This window comes from Ambystoma mexicanum, chromosome 4p, assembly GCF_040938575.1.
Source record: "Ambystoma mexicanum isolate Mex_15411 chromosome 4p, UKY_AmexF1_1, whole genome shotgun sequence".
Lineage (NCBI taxonomy): Eukaryota > Metazoa > Chordata > Amphibia > Caudata > Ambystomatidae > Ambystoma > Ambystoma mexicanum.
The window spans coordinates 1061408956-1061423944 of NC_090927.1; the positions used below are offsets into that span (position 1 = coordinate 1061408956).

General features: G+C 43.3%; 1 pseudogene; it reads right to left on the minus strand.

Annotated features, from left to right (window-relative positions):
- Window positions 1–210: 210 nt before the first annotated feature.
- LOC138452649 (G1/S-specific cyclin-D1 pseudogene) lies at window positions 211–1682 on the minus strand (annotated as a pseudogene).
- Between the last annotated feature and the right edge of the window lie 13307 nt (window positions 1683–14989).

The window sequence follows — 14989 nt, forward strand, 5'->3', positions numbered from 1 at the left end:
TCTACAATAAGAGTTTTAGATCATAGTTACGGAAAAGTTTCATATATTTCTTCTTCCGGTACAATCGCATGTGGCACACAGCCAGTGTCACCACTACCGGTGTGAGGAGAAGGCAGAGGAGGGAATGAGTCGGTGGTTTTCACATTTAAAGCACCTCTGCTCCGCCAGCTTGTAGAGCAGCAATCAATTTGCACAAGTCCCTTTAAATGTTCAAATGTTCATGTCTCGTACATCAGTTGGAGTGCAAGATATGCTATCCTCGTCGTCAGTGCTTTTGCACTCAGAGACATTGTATTGTTGTGCTTGGCGTAGACTGGATTCTAGCAGCAATTCAATTTGCTCCTGGCAAGCCTATAAACAATCCGGATCACACTTGATGATTTGTGAAAGGAAGGGTGCAAGACACTGCTGGGAGAGGAAACTTTAGGTGTCACCAAGGTGAAGGCCTTGCACAGCAGCAGCGACGCTACCTGCAGCGAGCATGGATGGAGGGTTTACAATAAACCTGATGTCTGTAGCGCAGAGGGCCAAGAAAGTCTGTGTATGCTTGTGGATGATCTGTTTGGTGTACTATGTCAGGGGTATTTTGCAAAGAAAATGTTCGATGAAGTCATGAGGAGTGACGGAGGCCAAGTCCCATTTTAGTTTGTTCAATGTCAATAGTTCCATTTGCACTAATTCTAAGGGTCTGATATAATTAGCTGTGTAGATGCAGAGCTTTTTCGCTTTTAATGGGATGGTTTCTTTCATTTTTGATGCCAAAATCATGCAAGTGGCGACCAGGAGTTGCAATTGTTTTTTTTAAAGCTGTTCCACGGACACAAATCGATCCAGGTAAGTCATTGCCAGAGAGTACATATCTTTTTCGCACCTTTGCTCTTCACATACCCCAGCATCGAGGTGGCCACAATCTTGCGCATATAGGGCTGAACATCTTTCAGCACGCTCTCGAATTAGGAGGCGGAGGGGCAACAGCTCTCCTCTGCCTTCAGCATAGTCTGCAGTACTATGTCATTCAGGAGGTTGGTGTCCAGGTAGGCCCTCTGGATGGTCTCCACCTCGCAGCACCGTAGCTGGTGTTCCATGTCTGCCCTCCCCTTTGGTGTCCTGTGCTTGGCTCTGGAGTTGAAGTCAGTGTTTTTTAAAAGGTTTTTGGTAGCAGTGAGAGACATCTTCACAGCAAACGTTCCAACAGAATGAGGTAAATCAAGGGTTATAAGAGTTTCAGGAGTGTACATATGCCTCACCCCAAAGACAGTTTGTTAAAGATGCTGGTATTCACCGCCATGAACAATCCGTTGTAGAGAAGGAAGCAATGTCAATCAGGAAAAGAAGCCATGTCAATCAGCATAGTCACTTCAGCTTTCGTGATGTCTTTGGGAGGCACGATACCTGGGGAAACGTTGCACACAGATAGTCTTTGGGAGTTATCAATCCCTTTCGGCACAGATTCTTCCCATGGTAACTCAGTAGATGTATTCCATGCCAGAAATAGATGAGCCCGCTTCACGTGGCTCGCATGTATCCAGTTACAATGTCCTTCACTCCTTACAGCAGTCTGAGTGGCCAATAGAACTTTTACAAGGCCTTTCCACCTTGGCTGTAGGCTGGATGATCGCTGGAAATTGTTGGTATAGATCCACTCGCCAGGCTGGATAGAGTGGCCTGTTCCTTCCAGAGGTTTAAGCAAAGAGTCTTTGACCTGTTTATGGATAGTAGACAACCTCTTAGTAAGCTCCAAACAATAATCACTCAATAAAAGATAAGGGATATTAGACAGTTTTCTTGGGCTAGGAATTAACCATACATTGGCAGGTCATCCCATTACTATCTCATAAGGTGATAAACCTACTACTGAGTGCGGGACAGTACGTACGGACATTAGGGCTAGGGACAAACCATCTGCCCACTTGAGAGGGCTATTAGCACAGATCTTTGCCAATTTTCCCTTGAGGGTGGAATTGAAACGTTCCACAAGACCTGCTGCTATCAGGTCTGGCTATCAGTATAAATATTAACTCTCAAGTCAAGGCTGAGCTCAAATGCTCGAGTTAATGCAATGATCTCTGTGGCCTGGGCAGAGTGCTGAGGTATTTTACAACTTTCAACCATAATTTTCAATGTGGTTATAGCAGAGGCAGCTGTGGAGGTACCGCATGCCAGTTTAAAACACAATCCATCCACATACAGAGTTCCATCAGGATCAATCAAAGCTGTATCAGTCAAGTCTATCCGTCCCTTTGTTTCCTCATCTGTCGTTAGGATACAGTCATGCATTACAGTGAGGTCATCAGAAGGGAGGGGTAGCGCTGTGGCAGGGTTCAGTGAATTACATATTTTTATCGGTATGTGTGGTGCAAGTAAAATTAATTAATATCTCCTCAATCTGGCATTTGTCATATACTGTGTTTGGGTCTTATTCATCAGAATATCAATAGTATGAGGTACCATCACAAACAGTGAATGCCCTTGAGCTATACTTTCAGATTGTTTGACAGAAAGGGCAGCTACTGCTACCACCCTGAGACATCTTGGTAACCCTTTAGCCAATGTTTCTAAGGTGGAGGAAAAATAGGCACAAGGCCTGTTTTTATCTCCTTGCACTTATACAGCTAAAGCACACCCCGATTTTTCATGCACAAACAAAGAAAAGCACTTAGCATAATTGGGGGTTACTAAAGCCGGTGAATTGCACAAAGCCTGTTTCAGCATATCGCAGCTTTCTTGGTGCTCTGATAACCATGGCATTGTAGTTGGAGTCTCTTTAGTAGTAAGGTTGAGTAAGGGTTTTGCTAAGAGAGAAAAATTGGGGATCCATTGTGCAAAAAGAAGTCATACCCAGGAAACCTCTCACTTCTTGATGAGTGGTTGGAGCTACTGTACTAAGTACAGCTTGTATTCTCTGTCGGTGTAATATTCTTTGACCCTTTGACAGGAGATGGCCCAAATAGGTAACTTGCTGTTGGCAAAACTGTAGCTTATTCTGGGAAGCCTTGTGACCCAAGGGGGCTAAAAAAACAATAGTTCGATTGTGCAGTTTATGCATTGCTCTTTGGTGTCAGCAGCTATTAGTAAATCATCTACATATTGTAAAAGGAATGTACCACCAGGAAGTGGAAAGCAATCTATCTGTGCATTTAAAGATTGACTGTAAATACTTGGACTCTCTGTGTAACCTTGTGGAGCTCTACAGAATGTATAAGACCTTCCTTCTATATTGAAAGCAAAGAAATACTGACTACCCTCATGGATTGGGACACTAACGAAAGCATTCTTAAGGTCGATAACTGTAAAATACTGGGCAGTAGGTTGGAGCAGGGTAAAAAGAAACCATATCTGGTACTACTGGAAATTGGGGCAGCACTATCTTGTTAATAGCAGGCTGATCAATTATTCATCTCCATTCAAGTGATGCCTTCTCACTAACCTTCTTTTGAATAGGAAGTATAGGAATGTTGCAGGGGCTGCCTGCTATCTGTTTGATAATGCCCTTAGTTAAGAAATCCTGTATCACTGGGCGGATTCCTTCTAGTGCCTGTGGTGTCATTTTGTACTGGGGTATTCTTGGGTAGATAGCACTATCTCTTAATGTAATGCGAACAGGTTCTACCTGGAGACATCCTACATCATTTTTACCTTTGGCCCACACTCTTTCATCAACAGTTAGTAATTAATTTGGAAGTACACCTGTGGTAGTAGCAGCGTATGCGCAGCCTTTTTGTAAGTAATCAGACATGCAAGTAAGGTAGACCCCATCAGGCGGACAATAAATAGTAGCAGGCAATTTCTTAAGCAGATCTATTCCCAATAGATACAAAGCACGTTTGTCAGTAAGCACAAAAGGATCAAGATATGAAACAGGTCCTATAGAGAATTGAATAGGCTCTGAAACAGGGCTGTAAAAAGGCTTATTAGAAAAACCTACTGATGTGTTTACCTTCCCAGAGAGAGGCACAGTAGGTACCAATTTATGGGGGATAGATGTATGGGTAGCCCTGCATCAAGTAAGAACTTCATTTTTCCTGGTGTCGCATCTTTAAGTGATAGCTCGACATATGGTCCTACGTGGTCTAGTAGAATCTACACTCTCCCTTTTCCCTCTCTTGGGCATCCCTATTCTACAAAATTATCTGAATATGTATCATCCTCATATTAATCCCTTGCTGAATATTGTTGGCCTTGTCTGGGATCAAAATAAATCTGCTGCTCTTGAGCAATTTTAACTTCTGCACCATTACTTTGTCTCATCTGTCCTCTGGCAAAAACCCACCCTACTGACCTTCCTCTAGGCCTCAATGGGCGGTTACTTATCCAGTGGTCCGGACTCTTGCAATAATGGAAACCATCATCCGAACCACTCCTTCAATTGAAAGGTGGTGCACTTACTCCTCGTCTTTTTCTTCTATACACTCCTCTTCCCCTCTGCATACTTGTTCCTTGTCCTCTGTCTGGAAATGCTTGTTGCATCCAAGCTCTAGTTTTTGAACTATTCAACTTTCTTTCCTTCTCAGTCTTTTCTTTACTTTGTCTATCCGCATAATACCTGGCCATAGTTCATATCTGAGCAGCATTTTGGGTTGGCCGTGTGGATTCATATGTTTGAATGTCATGTTTAAGGTATGGAAGCAAGCCTTCTACAAAATGTGAACAGAAAGCCTTTTGCCCTTCTGCAGTACTTAGGTCCATTCCGCTAAAAGAGTTAAAAGCCTGGTCTTTCCTTGCAAAATATTTCCCAACTGATTCTCCTTCTTCCTGCTTACAGGTAGTTAGCTTGTCCCAGTTCATCTGATTTCTGGGTGCTATATGTTCTATTCTTCTCATGTGCTCTGGCAAGGCTAGGATAGTATTGTGCAAACAACCCTGCTCATTCCTGAATTTGGTCACTATCTTGGTTTCTAAAGCAGTTCATTTAATGGGTGGTCCTTCACTCTCCTGCTTTCTGGACTGCCTCCAGATGTCTTGAGGAAATATACACGAGAAGAGCTGGTCAACATCACTCAGTGTTAGAGGTCCAGTTTTTAGCACACGGTTAGTTTGGCCTTACTACTGCTCTGGATTCTGCGTAATATCTGGAAAGTACTTGGTAAAGGATAATAATTCCATACGGTTCCAAGGTACATGCACATGATGTGTGGGGTTATTACTGTCAAAGCCTGGCACTTCTCTCATAGGGTTCTGATATGATACTAAAATGGGTAAGGGAAGTTTAACAAGCCACCTTAATAGTGACACTATGATATCTGAGCAGTCATCTGTAGAAATAATCCCTTCTTGGCTATTCTTATCCATTTCCTTCCTGTTTACCATTAACCTCTTTATAGGCTATCCATACTTTGGTATACAAGTGTTTTACAATTTAATTTGCCACAGGCTGTTCTACTTGAGAGGCGCACTATCCCTGGCTATCGTAATCCTGTCTTCCCCTTGAGCTATCCAAGCATTTGCAAAGTGCTTAGCTTCATCCCTTTGGGATACAGTTATGCTGCGCGTCAGGTATTTAGGGATACTTGGTGGTGGAGGGGGCTCCTTTGACCCATCATTTAATTCTGAGTGATGGTAAGGAGGCAGGAGAGGTCACTTAGTGGAGAGAAGGCATTCCAGTAAGGGATCAGCTTCTTCATCAGTGTGTGTCATGGAAGCTGTAGCATCAGTACATGGCTCAGATACATATACTCCTACTGCTTGAATCACACACTCTATATTATCCTGTCGCCATAATTCTTTCAGTTTCTGGAGCTCATATGCTCTAGCTTTATCTTTTTCAGATTGCGGCTTTTTATTCTTTAGCCGTGCATCTCTCATGGATTTCTGTCTGGTATAATCTTCCCACTGTCTGTAGGTCTCCCATTGCAGTGACCTTGCCTCTTTATCTCCTTTGGCTGACAATGTTTCTCTAAGATACGCTATTTTGTCCAAATCAAAAGTACCATGAACAGGAAAACAAAGGGTACGATCACTGGCACAGGCTTTATACTTATGCCATTCACGCAAAAACCAGTACTACACCTAGCCCCGTCTTAATCATTAATTCCCAACCTGGTGTACCTTCTGGAGGTTTAGGAACATGCTGTTCTTAGGTATTCAAACGCATTCTGGAACAACATCTCAAATCACAACATTTCACCTTGGTAAATGTACTTCCCATAACAACTCTTAATTACCTGTCTTGTGATCACAAGATTATAACCTTTTAGGATGTGCTTAAAAGCAGTACCTTTCCCGTGGTGTTATAATAACAAATGCATTTTCAACCAATTAATGAATAATCAGAATCAGTCTCACCTGATTTTTCAGATGCCTCTCAATCAGCACACGCTCAGTCTGTGTTGGAGCCTCTGAGTCAGTGAACGTCGCGCTGGTTCTCAGGCGGGGAACTTCAGTCACAGCGAGTCAACGTGTTGAAAAGTATGGCAGATGTAGTCTGAGTTCTCGTGGCTGCAGGAAAAACACCAGGCTTCCTACCCAGGTTCCTATTTTGAGCAGCTGCCTCCATGATTGTCAGCCGTCGGCCGCTCCTTGTCAACCGTGGTTCAAGCCCATCTGGAAACGTCTGTGACGAAGTAGTCCCAACACCAAGAGTCACGAAATTTGTAAACAATTACAAATGCAGTTTGAGTTTGCCCCGTCTGGAAATAGAAAAAGATTTAGATTCCAAAACAGAGATTTCAAAGTTTGCAGTTTAGCATAACCACATTTATTACACTTAAGTGGGAAGGGACACGATAGCAGAGCTATCGCAGTCTCTCTTAAAAGACAATACAAAATGGTGACATATATATATATACCTAAATGTCAGACGATACATGTAAAGCAGACATCCCTCGATCATTTCATCATGCTAACTCAACAAATATCCTACGTGTCAAGAAATGATATATGGAAAAGTGCATTACACGTCAGCAGATTTATCACAAGTTTTATGATACACTCTTTACAGCAGCTGGATCAAAATAGCATGTGCTTATACGTGCATCTGTGTGAAAGTTCAACTTCTAAACCACAACAGCAAGCTTTCCTTGCAAAAAGGGAAGTTAGTGTCAGGCGTTTTATTTATGTATTACGCTTAGCTTTTGCAATTTTGCAGTCACTTAAGGAAACATCTTGATCAAGGTCAGCAAACCCAAATCACATCTGTGATGACCTAATATACAGAGTAACACGTACAAAGTTCATGCCACTGACCTACTCATTTAGCTAAGCAAGCACATTTTTGTGCATCGTGCACATAGTATTCGTTGTGAAGTAAGGTCTGGTCATTTCAGTTAGAAAAGCTTTCATAAATGGCTTTTAGCAGTTTACATTGTAAGAACTAATGGGCATATAAAATCAATTTTCCACACCACGAACAGATTACTCTTAGAAAGACTGGAGGGTAGAAGCCGTGAAATACTTCTTAACAGGAAAAACATTTTAATTCTCTTCATGAGATTCCTCTGCTGCGCTGAATTAGCTCAAGGGACATCGATAGGGTATACTTTTTATACAATGACAGAACAGATTGCGTGCAGCTAGAAGTCGTGCAGCTTATTTTGTCAGAAGTTGACTCCTTGAGGTCCATGGGCTATGACCTGAGGAGCTAGAACCAGGAAGACTTGATTTGCACAGAGGATGAAGATTCTGGTTGGGGAAAATTGAAGCTGGTATCTCAACAACCGGTGAAGATCACCTGATCTCAAAATGGGAATTTCAGAAGTGCCGAATTTACACAGCCCCCGATTGTAGGCTCTAGAAAAGAGCACTGGGACTGGTTCTAGCTAGCAGAAACCCTTGTACATTCATCGAGGAAGCTTGGTGATTACAAAACGGGACTCTAGCCCCAACAGAAAGACCATCGAAATGTTAAATTTGGAGCTTGAACTCTAGAGGACACAATAGCTTTTTGGCCACAGAGGAAAGAAAGCACATTTTTCTAAAATACAATATAATTTTCCTACAGGAAGTGTGTTTAAGGGATCCCCTGGATGTGTATGGTCTTACCACTTTACAACAAATGGCGAAGGGTGGTGTGAGTGGTAGAACCTCTGGGGGTCTTGTAATTTTGGAGAAAAATACATTGTTGGGGAAATCAGAGATCTTATCAAATAGTACCTATGGTTTACTGGCAGTAAGGGTTGTGTTGAAGGGTATCTCACCCTTGTGATCATTACTATCGGACAATGTCTATAACAATTCATTGTGCAGTAAATGTAATTTATGCTGTGTAAACTGGGTGATTTCATCCAAAACTTTTTCTGTGATAGAAATGGTATTAATGTGATGGTGGCTGAAGATCTAGACACCACTGTTTGTCGGCAATAAAAGGAAAGAGAGAGCTAGTGAGGAGAAGTCAGGGACCCAATCCCAGACTTCAGTCTGATGGGAAACTATAGGTGGAGTTCCTACAGACATGGATTCTAAGAATTGTAAATGGTTCAATCGCTGTGGATATTCCTGCAAAACCCAGGTGGCGATCTGGGTTGAGATCCTCTACCTGAGATTATATTGCCCTTTCTGCATCATTATTTGACCAGTGGGAGGAATTGAGAGTTTTGGGGATAGATTTGAGTGATCATTCTACAAATGTCCTATGAAGTGCCTTGGAATATATCACCTCAGTTTGCCGACCTCTATGTAAGTCAGAGTGGCAACAGAATTTTTCTAGGCATATTAAATATATCTCCAAGTACATCATGGCATTGCTTGATTTTGTCTCTGTAACAACTCTGGAGCAAAAGCATGCAATCATTAAGCCAGCCTCATTCCAGGCCTTTTTAGATGGTTTCAATGGTAAACTGGGATAAAAAAACATTGTTAAGGACTCTAAGAAAATGTATTCCTTCGATATTATAGTATGGAATAAAAAGAAAGATCTTAGAAGGGTGATACGAGCATTTCAGAAGCTAAATGATAGCACCTCGCTATGGGCCTCATCACGAGTTTGGCTGTAACCCTTAAATCCGGCGGTAGCGCTATTACCGCTGGATTTAAGGGTCTGCCAAATCAGGGCTTTGGCGGATTTCTCCCCAGCTCTGAGCTGGGAGGAAATCCACCGAAAATTTGCACTCATACCGCCAGCGGGAAATCCGCCGGTGGTATGAGCGCGAAAATTCCCCATTGAGCACAATGGGGAATGGGGCATTCCCGAATGGGCTCAGTGGGGAATGGGGACTTCCATTACCGCCAAACCCGTGATCCGGGGCTAATAGCGCCGGGGGGGTTTGGCGGTAGGGAAGATAGCACCAGCGCTATTAGCGCCGGCGTTACCGTCCAACTCGTGATGAGGCCCTATATCTGAAATACATTTAAAAAAATGAGATTAATACATGAAAAATGGGTCGGGAGATACAAGTACATTCAGCTACACAAAGAAGGGATTAGAATTATTGAAATTTTGGCCAATAGGACACTAGGAATTTTTGGGAACTCATAAATGGCATACACAAATCTCAAGCCTTCCAACAAACTAATCCGATATCTGAAGGTGTGGGGTTGTCACTTGCAAAATGTATATATGAAGTCTCTCGGGTATATCCGTTTTGAATTGGAGGAATCCCCTTGGGATTTTTTTTTTCCGGTGGAGTCTATTGAGAAGCTGATTAGGAGATCATTAAGTTCTAGGGCGGCTGGACCTAATGGCCTCTCAAATGCTGTTCTCAAGTCCATTCATGAGTTATGGTCATTACTACTGTTCATCCTCTTTGGCTCTATGCTGGGGTCTCATGAAATACCAGTCTCATGGACCAGAGCGGTGGTTGCGCCCATCCCAGAGAACTTTCGGCCTATCTCCCTTCTTGATAGGGAAATTCAAATCTTTACGGGTTTGGTGTTAGGAGAACTGGTTGAATGGGCCACATTAAGTGGCCGCCTACAGAAATACCAAACCGGTTTTCGCAGGGGGGGGTGGCCATGGAACTGAATGGTTTCATAGTGGGTTGGCTTAAAGAGGAGTCTGAAAGGCTCGGGAGCGTGCTGCTATTTATGGCAGTGGTCGACTACACGCAGGCTTTTGATTGCATAAATAGAAAATTATTGTGGCGTAAGCCCAGGGCATTCACTATCTATACTGGTCAAGTTACATGATCAAACCTCATTACAAGTGAGATTGAATGGGCAGAGAGCTTTGATAGAGAGTTTTCGGTTTGGGGAGGGGCTACTCCAGGGATGTGACTTGGCTCCCTTCCTGTTTAATCTCTACCTGTCAGATGTGGGAGATTTCCTGGGAGGTCGGCATTTGCACCACCTAGGATTTTGACCATGGTTGCCCCGTACTTAACACACATGGATGACGTTCTGCTCCTTGATAGAACCAAGGTAGGGCTTTAACAGAAACTCAATGCCATCATGGAATATTAATCTGCAAATTAACTTTGTATAAATGAGAAAAAGACCACCATTATAAGGTTCACCAGTACTCACAAAAGGAAGATGGGTTTTTGTTGGCAGATGGGTATATTAGCCATAATTCCCACCCAAACCGTCACATATCTGGGTTTTAAGATGGATGCAGAAGATAACATCAAATTGTTTACATCTTGTATTGCATCAAAAGCAATTCAGTTTTCTGCCCAGATGAAGAAAATCAAATCTCAGTTCTGTAGGTTTTCGATCTCTCCTTTAATAGCCTTCTATTATATGAAGGTTATTCCAAGCCTGTTATATGGAATGGAAGTTGCTGTGGGTACGAGAGCACTAGCTTATGAAAAAGTGAAATCTCATGTGTAGAAGAGTGCCTTGAGTCTTCTGGACTGGTAACCCATGACGGCCTTAAGATTCGAATTAGGCTTGGCATCATTGGCTTGCAAACTTGAATGGAGTATCTTGAACCTATATTGAAGAATATTGACCCCAGTGGTGGGTTCATTGTATGAAAACATGGCAGGTGTTATGAAGCTTGGCTCTGTAGTCTCCATGACCAAGTTTAAAGGAAGCGCTGACTTGGTGCTTAAAAGAATTGAGATGTACATTGGTGACTTCATTGGTCAAACAAACGAGGTCAAACATTGTTTAGGGACAATTGGATAAGAACTATGTCCAAAATGAGGGTAAATAGTCTGTCACTGTTAGATAAGCCTAAGAGAGTACTCTCAAAATACTTTAAAAGATTCCTGATTGGTTACTGAGCATCTCAATTCCTCCGCTACATATTACATTTGTTGCTTACAGGTGAAATACGTCAGATCCGATCTCTTGAGGTTGAAGGAATGATGGGTTGTAACCTATTTTAAGGAACCAAATGTAGTGCAGAAAAGAGAACACATCATTTTGAAGTGCCGGGCTCTAGAAGTGCAAAGGTCTCGCCTGCTGGGTAGATTCATACATTGTTTGGCAGTGATCAATGAAAAGAGTTTATTTACTTGTATATCGAGTGGTGATGAAACAGTTGTAACAATTGCAGTAATTAAGATGCTACATTAGGGTGGTCTAGTACAGTTAAGGTAGTAACTGGAGGGCTCTCTCTCAGCTTTTTGGTTTGTTCCTAGAAAATGGATTTTCTTCTTCCCCCGCTTGCTTTGTCTTTTGTAATGATGTGGTCTATCCTTTTGTTGATTGTATATGGATTAGTACATATATGTGTTTATAGGGTTTGATTTATTTGTCTTGGCTTCAATTGTTGTTTTTCTTTTTTTCTTTTTTAATGTATAAGGTTGAGTTAGAATAGCTGATAACACAATTAAAAAAAAAAAATCATAAATAATTTTTCTCCACCCTTCTTTCCTCTAAGTAGAGTAACCCGACAAGGGTGTCCCCTATCACCCTTCTATACATCCCAGCACTTGGAACATCTGTTGAAACCATCCAAAAGGATAGGACCATAACAGGAATTCAAATCCAAAATGTTAGTCTTAAAATAGCAGCATATGCTAACGATCTCGTATTATTTCTTTCTAACTGCAATACCACTGTACGTCGCATAATGACCCACCAAGATGAATACGCAAAATGATCTGGTTAATAATTAAAAAGGGAAAAGACAGAACTGCACCAAAAATGAATTAGCCTGTCTCGGTCTATGCTGGAAAAAAGACTACATTAAATATTAAGGAAATTCGTTCTCTGCAAACATGGAATCAACCATCTCTAAAATCCAGGCCTATAGAATCCAAGGAATAAAGAGAAACTGGAAGAATTGTCCCCTCTATACCTGGAGTGCTAGGGAAGACTTGAAACTATCAAACGGTGATCTTAGCAGTGTTACTGTATCCCCTATGATAAGAAATTGTACAATTAATTAGAAAATGTCTAGGGGGGGTAAGGTTTCCCTACATCCAAGCATATCATCACACCTTCCAACTAGCCCAAATCAGGCAGTACACACACACCGTCTGTAACGCTCACCTGATTCCCACGGAGGCGCAGGTCTTGGCAGGATGGTGTCTGTGACTCGAAAAGTGAAGTGCAGGACTCGATTGGCTTCCGGGGCTGAGCCTCTTCGCACTGTGTGTCTAACTCGAAGAGTGAGATATCTGCAGGTGAAAGAATATGGGGTTAATGATCTGGGGTTGTCGGGTATCTCTCTCCCTTTCCCTTCCTCGCTTTTCCGTGGAGCCCCAAGGTCAACATGCTCACCTTAGATAGGTGAATGCTGGACTCTCCATCTGCGTCTGGTGCAGGGTGCCATTGCCAGTTCCTTCACTGGGTGAAACGTAGGCCTCTTGACATCAGAGGATTGCTACCGTCGTTAACTGCACGAACGGTGAGTTTCCGGACACCTTTTAAGTCCTTACAGTCTTTAGGTGCGTGGGCACGTTAATGTGGAACAGGGCTCTGTATAATGCTTTTTCTATTTGTCTTGCAGGGCTCTTGAGGTAGAAGATGGTGTGAAGAAAGCCGAAGTTCGAGCCAGAGTCTTGAGCCAGAGTTCTTTTGTCTTTCAGGTGCAGGATTGCAGCGTTGAAGAAAACCGGAATTCCCGGAGTGCCGGTAAGTAATTCCACACAGGAATAACTATGCTTTTGTCTTCACAGGCGGAGGAGCAGCGTGAAGAGATGGTAGCTGCCGATGGATCAGGTGAGGAAAGCGCTGCGCGTGAAGGTTGCCGTGCTAACCTGTTGTTTCTTGTCTTTGCAGGTGCTACTGAAGGCTGGATACAGGAATGGTAAGCGTTTGTTCTTGCAGGTTCAGGATCGGAAAGAAGAAAACTGGAACAGACACGGTGAGCGTTCTGCTGCAGATGCAGAATAACGCGAAGCACGTTTCATCAATCGGGTGTGGTTTAAATAGCCTTGGAATGATGAGGCGTCTTCCTCCTCGGCCTCGCCTAGGTAAGAAAAGAGTTCCTGTTCCAGAAGAGTTCCAGTGTTGCATCCAGGGAGTGGAGCGTGCCCCACCCAGGTAAGAAAGTAGTCCCAGCTCACAGAGGATTCCTATGTGGCTGGTAAGTAAGCAGCATGGTCTGCTGCAGGTAAGTCCACCCAAGCATCTTCATACAAATTATGAGCCTGGCGCTTCCAGTGCCGGGACCAGTGACTTTGATGAGCCTGGTGCCACCGGCGCCAGGACAAGGTCCAAAAGGTCCCAGTAGGGACCGGCTGCTGCCTAGGATGAAGGTTAGGGGCCTGCTTCCAAGGACGTTGGGCTGGTCCTAGCTCCTTGGAAGCAGTGATCATGACAGCACCCCCCCTCAAGGCCCCTCCTAAGCGTGTCTTCTCTGGGGGTTTTGGCTTGTCGGGGTGATTCAGATGGAATTTCTTGACCAGACGAGGTGCGTGGACCTGTTCTGAGGGTTCCCAAGACCTTTCCTGGGGGCCATATCCTTTCCAATCAACCAGGTAATATAATTTAGATTTGGAGATTTTGGAGTCTAGGATGTTCTTTACTTCGAACTCAAGTTCTCCATCCACTAGAACAGGTTCTGGGAGTTCGGTCAATCGGGTTTCTGGTTGTACTGGTTTTAGTAAGGAGACATAGAATACTGGATGTATTTTCATATGCGAAGGCAATTCCAATTTGACAGCCACCGGATTAATTATGGCAGAGATGAGAAAGGGTCCTAAGTATCTCGGGATGAAGGTGCGGGGTCCTTTTAGAGGCAGGTGCTTAGTGGATAACCAGACCTGATCTCCCACTGTGTAGTGAGGGGCCTCTTTACGGTGTTGATCCGCTCCTTTCTTGTATAGAGCTTTAGCTCTTTGCAGATGGGCAGTGGCTTCTTTAAAAGTACGAGTGATCACCGAGTGCAAGTGATCCACAGCAGGTGTTTCGAATTCTTGGGGAGGATCCAGGTTAGAGGTCCTAGGATGGTTTCCGTATAATAGGAAGAAGGGAGTCTTCCCGGTTCCAGAATGGGTCAAATTGTTATAAGTGTATTCAGCGATCCAAAGGATATCCTTCCAAGGGTTTTCAGTTTGTTGGAGCATGCAACGTAAATATTGCTCCAGAGTTTGATTTGTCCTCTCGGTTTGTCCGTCAGTTTGGGGATGGTGACTGGTTGAAAGTCTCACATCAATTTGGGCTAAGCGACAGCAACTTCGCCAAAAGTGGGAGATGAATTGACTTCCACTATCGGAGACCAAAACCGAGGGAAAACCGTGTAACCGAACAATGTTTTCTAAGAATTCTCGGGCTAATACTGAAGCTGAAGGTAGGCCCTTCGGGGGAATGAAGTGAGCCATCTTGGAGAATAGATTCACGACTACTAAAATGGTGTCAGAAAGCACCAAAGTATTAACTGAAAAGGATACGGTACTTAAAAGGATACAGGTGGTAGGGTCTTCCGGATCCCTGTTCACGCGTTTTGATAGTTGTGAAGTCAAGTTAAGACCTTCCAAATGATACAACTCTCTGACTGGTAAAACAGGCAGAGTGATGGATCACTGGAAAGGGCGTGGGTAAGGTATAGGAAGTCAACCTAGAACAAAATAAAGTATCATGAATAACTGCCCCAACCTGGGTATGAAGGAATAGAGAATGTCATGAATGCACACAGTGACCTTGAGTCTAGGGCAGATGAATCCAGCAGAGTCTCTTGAGGAATCCAAGGTAGAACAAACGACGAGGAAGGGAAGATTAG